We start from the raw sequence: 5514 nt of genomic DNA, 5'->3' as shown, positions 1-5514 counted from the left end.
CGCCGACGCGTCGGACAACAGTTCTGCGCGTTGCTGGTGCTGCTGCATGTCTAAGTTTATACAGCTGATAAAACTACTAACCTTACTCCGTATAGCTCTCTAGTAATTTGCTATCGCAATTGCTGCTTCGCCTTTCGGATGAAACTGCGACAATTTTTTTTAAATAGTGCTGCGTGATAGTCGGGACACACTGCATATTTCTTTTTTGCAGTTTTTAATTATGTGCCAAACTTTTTGATTCTCTCCAGTCCACAGAGCGCCAAAACCAGTATGCAGCCAGATGCCGATACCAGGAAAGTGCTCGAAAAGTTACAAGAAATGGCTGTTTCTTTTTGGTGCCAACACGTGCATTTCATATTCTAACAATCTCTGCGGCAAAGGCGATAACAGCTTCCGGACGTATCCTGAATGCATGGCACGATGCAGTTGTAAGTCAACGTTATTCATGCGTGTATAGACAGAATACTCATGTTTCTGAATATAATTGCCCCAAATATGTTGTGTGAAAGCCTTGACTAGAACTACGAGCCAGAGGATCTTTAAAGCACTCTGAAAACGTTAAAACCACTGAGTGCAAATCCGGTATAGCCTCACCACCCGCTTTTTTTGTTGTAGAATAGATTGGATGATATCTAATTAAATGACCCAAATTGACGCTCTCTGACTTCTAATACATTGTAGGATTGTTTCGATTTTTATGCAGGATATTCAAAACTATGTAATATTTATTTTTCTGCTTATTTTGCATACTTTCAACGCTCAAATGCGTTAGAGAAAGGGAGGATGGTAAAATCCAAAATCACATGGAGTAAGAATACCAAGAAATGTTCTGTACATGAGTCTCGATGTTGTTTGCGTCCGTGATCCGCGTCACTGGCGGGAAGGCGATTCCAGTCTACGCTTGTCCTAGGCACGAAGGAGGCACTGCATATAGAGGCTCTTAGGGCACTTGGCACCCCAGCGTTCAGACTGTGGTCAGCGCGGAACGAGGTAGAGGACGGAGAGGCAGAAATACTTCTTTCAAAAGGTGGTTAAATGAAAAAACAATCTGAACAATTCAAAGACGCGAGGACATTTAGCATGACAAAAAATCAGGTAGGTTAAGGCTTCGTTTCATATTGTCATGTTGTAGTGGCAGTGTAGAACGCAGTACCAAGAACTGTGAATCACAAAAGTAACATTTATTGTGCCAACCTGTGCCCCCCCCCCCAAAAAAAAAAAAAAAAAAAAAAAAAAAACAGGCTGCATTGAAAGCGTAATAATAGCGGGGAGCACACTGCAGCCAGCGGTCGCCTAAATCTGATCAGCGGGCCAAGTGCGTTGGCTTTGATACTTGACTCGTCGGAGGTTAGAGCGTAATTGCTGGTGCCCACGTGCCTTCCAAAACAAAATATTTCACGTAGCGCATATACAGTCAGATTACGCAAGGTTCGGTGACAACAGAGAACGAATAGAACTATGGTTAACATTCGAGAAACTTCCGATACTTGCAGCCGCGTCCTGCACCGAGCGATTACGTTTGACATTTGTTAGCTGGTTACAAGTGGTCAGCGGAAAAAGATAAACAAGTACATGTCAGTATATCTATCATTAGCACAATGCGAATAGTTTGACAAAATGAAACGTGCTGCATGGTTTATAACACACTCTCTGAACACTGATTTTGATCGGTTTTAAACTAGAGGTGGAATCGCCTTCCAACTTTTCTTCATTGGTGAGTTCACAGTCCGAATATTGAAATAGCCTTATCTGATGGCGCAATCGCTGACAACTTTGTTGTAGCTAATTTATATATATAGCGCTGCCATTTAGTCACAGTGTTGTATGATAGCCTGGACAGTACTTCTTAAATAAAGAATACGATTTGGAACGTGATGGTCTCTTTGCACACACCTGGTTTTCTGAGACTGGCGTGTCATAACGCCCGTAGGTACATACTTCTACGGCGACGGTGTTGTTACGACTAGACGGTGGTCGACGCCATTACCACTCCCGCTTCTGAGGTTTGAATCTCACGGAGGTGGTTGATATGCCGACAGGGTAAATAGGCAAAATAGACGAATGTGGGTAATTAGGCATGTTATCGGAAATAACAAATCGCCTTATGATTGCATTTCGGCACTGTAAATTACACATCCTTTAGAATTGTGGGGCGTATCGAATTCACTATTGGATACAATTAAAAGTGCCTTACGTGAAACGCGCTGGAGAAAAATAAACTTGTTAGGCTGTAGGAGTATTCTGGAAGAAGCAATAAAATTTATGATAATGCAAGTTCTCAGCGCATCCCACAGGAGTAGAAAGTTCACACTTTCGAAATACTATGAGTCTGTTTAGAAGGAGCTCTATAGAAACTCAGTGCGAATTTTGTCATTGTTCTAGAGGAATTTAGTATTTGCTGCTTTGTTTGGAGTGCCACAAATAAATAAATCAAAACTGACTGGCATCTTTTCCGTGCTCAATCCAGCAAGACCTAAATTACAAAAATTATGCACCGAAAATCGGCTCTACATTTCTCCTACAAACAGAGTACCTGTATTGGGCGCACGACGTGCACTAAATCTCAACAATTTCTCACAGTCGAAAGGCTCTTTCTAATGTGATACCAGCTTAATTGAGAGCACTACGTTTTCTTTGAAGAGCTTTTATTCCCGGCTGCGATAGTGTAACATCAGTGGTACGAGCCGTCGAGGAGGGCTGTGCAAATTGTTGGCAGTAATCGTAAAATTATTTTTTGACAGATGTACTATCGCTTGCTGCACATTAAGCTTACACTTGCTATTTTCTCTTCCTTCCTCAGATAATGAACACCACACGCATTCGTCAAATTACCCAAGGCCGATGACGAATGATTTGCCTCAAAGAACAAACACAGGAAAGCACAGGCTCTAAATTGGCAGCGCCTTTACGCTACATTTCTGGGAAATGTCACTCACATAAAATCACCCAATAAAGAAAATCATAATCCAGCATTCGAATTTTCTCTTGTTCACGTGCTTACATTTCCTCTGAACGAGAAAGCAGCCGTTCTCGTTCTTTCTCTTTCTATTATCAGTATGGCAGATGATGGCAAAAAGTAAACCTCACCACAAATGTTTTGAACAACCACATCTGCAGGTAGCCACCCGGCCAAAGATATATAGAACTGAACAAAACAGAACTACAAGACAAGAGGGCGGCTTTAGGGCTTGTATTATGTGTCTACGTGACTCAGCCTCACCAGGTATCGCACACATTCAAAAAAGGCGCTCCTCTCTTTGTTGGAGTTTATATGAAATGGTCAGAAATCAGAAATGTGCGCGAGTTTGTGTTTTCCTTTCCCCGCGTCTCACCCCGATCACCCATATTCTCTGACGAGTGCAAATAAAGAGCTTTCTCTCTCTCTCTCTCTCTGTTCCCCTGTGCAGTTGAGGCCACAGTGTCATCATTTTAGTTATGTCAGAAACCGATGTATTGTTACTTGGATTATGAACCTCTCTAAAGTTAAGCATACTATATCAAATTACTATGCAGCAGCTTTACTAGAAAACAAAATGAGTGAAAGATTTAAACAAGCTATTTGGGGTGGCTGATGGAAAAGCGTACGATGATGACAAACTGTGCAAGCGGCAACAAAGGGAAGAGGTGCGGACACTCTTACTTTGTTTCTTATAGATGTAAGCATCTATTCATCTAGTTCGACTTTTTTCATAATTAATAATATCTACCAGGGTTCTTCATCATTTGGAGTTATCGATTCGTTCCTACAAATATCAGTATGTCTTAACCCGAGGATTCGCGGCCAAGCCTTCACTCTGGATACCTGTCATATCTTGAAGGCTTATCATCGTCACCATTAAGGTTGTCCGCTTTTGACAATGGCTGAGTGAAAGGGGCGAAGAAACCGAGACACAAAGGAAAGATTTCTGAACGGCGAAAGGAAGCCGAGCGAAGGAAGCCAGCAGAACGGTAATGCCCAGTTATAGGCGGGGCCAAACCTATAGACAAAATCAAAGCTCAGACCTTGAGCTCTGTTTATCGCTGTTCCTTGGCTCGCGGCTGTTGCAGAAATTGAACAAGTTCGCAGTAGTTAGGCTCGGGCCGACCAGGAGGTTTACATTGGTCTCGCCAGGCCACAATCCTCATGCGAGCTTCCTGAAGATTGATTCAGGGGCCAAGCCTTCGAGAACAAAAAACTAAATAAAACTCTAACATGAACCTTGATATTATAACAACACTTGCTTTGTCATTGTTGTCGAAGCCCTGGTCTCCAGTAGCTTAGACAGACCCATCTTTGTTTAGGTTACGTATCGCTACAAGCACAAATCGCCGCATTCTCAAGAGACATTAGTGTGTAAATGAGAACTTGCATACATTTAGAACTCGTCTATAAAGTCTTATTTTATTGTCGACGCACCGTAATTTCCGCATGATCTTTATCCTGTTTTTTTTTCGTTTTTAATTCTCTCCTTTGTTTCAATATATTTTCAAGTAACAAGGGCTTGTTGTCCCAAATATATTTGTTACTATAGGCATTCAGATTCAGCACTATTAAGAACACACTAATTTTAAATAAACTTTAGACTGTGCCAAATGTGCAACCTAGTACATAATTGAGGCAATGTGCGATTTACACCAGAGATTAGATAATCATGTGAGCAATGAGAACCCGTTGTTGTTGATGTAGGTGGCTAAAGAAAAATGATGTCATTTAAATGAAGATAGATTACAGTTAACTTAAGGCATAACAAACATGCTGAATACATTCTTCTTACATTTCCATTCAGCTTTATTTTGCATAACAGAGCCCAGAAGATTTATAATAAACAATTTATTGTGTATGTGTCATGATTTTTTCTTATATTCACGCCTCCAAGTAAAGCCTAATGTCTTTTTTAAATATAAACAATATAAATCATGTAGTTTCCCTTAACCCTTCTTGACATGTCTGAAATTTTTCATCTCTCACTCACGAGCAGTGACTTTGAATGGAACGTACGAGTAACCCAAGCTGAATAAGGTACCAGCAATTCAAACTCAGGTAACATTTGGACTAAGTAACATAGGCTAGGAAATAGTAGGAAACCAAGCAAACACAAGACAACAAGTAGATAAGCAGAAACAAGTACCCAAGACAATAAAAAAGTTACAAGCAAGAGTTCCAGATTTTTCTTATTTTCACCGCTCTAATGGGTACCATTCAATAGGTATGCAAGTTCAATTTTTGCGAACGTGTCCTAATTTTGAAAACTCTTGTAGAGTTGAAAGGATATCACTTTAGTCATTGTGCGGCGAGACATCTATGTTAAATATCTCACGACTATTGCACATCTGTTTTTTCTGCCTGCTTTTGTTTCAATACACGTAGACATCGTCACAATGATGCCGGTACTTTCCATACGATCTTATTGTCGCTCAGCACTAAAGGCCTACTGTAAATGAAACATTAAATAAGTTTGAAGTGATAAACCATGCTTTCAAACTTTAGATAACTTCGCGTTACAAAATATAAAGGACATAATACAGTTCGAATGT

General features: G+C 40.6%; 1 long non-coding RNA gene across 1 annotated transcript; it reads left to right on the top strand.

Annotated features, from left to right (window-relative positions):
- The first annotated feature begins 233 nt into the window (after positions 1–233).
- On the top strand, positions 234–2970 carry LOC125946707 (uncharacterized). The gene is made up of 2 exons (XR_007467798.1): positions 234–428; positions 2801–2970. It is a non-coding gene; the product is annotated as an uncharacterized LOC125946707 (long non-coding RNA).
- The last annotated feature ends 2544 nt before the right edge of the window (positions 2971–5514 follow it).

This window comes from Dermacentor silvarum, chromosome 7 (assembly GCF_013339745.2).
Source record: "Dermacentor silvarum isolate Dsil-2018 chromosome 7, BIME_Dsil_1.4, whole genome shotgun sequence".
Taxonomy (NCBI): Eukaryota; Metazoa; Arthropoda; class Arachnida; order Ixodida; family Ixodidae; genus Dermacentor; species Dermacentor silvarum.
The sequence above is the reverse complement of the archived record's forward strand: the minus strand, read 5'-3'. Positions and strand labels throughout refer to the sequence as shown.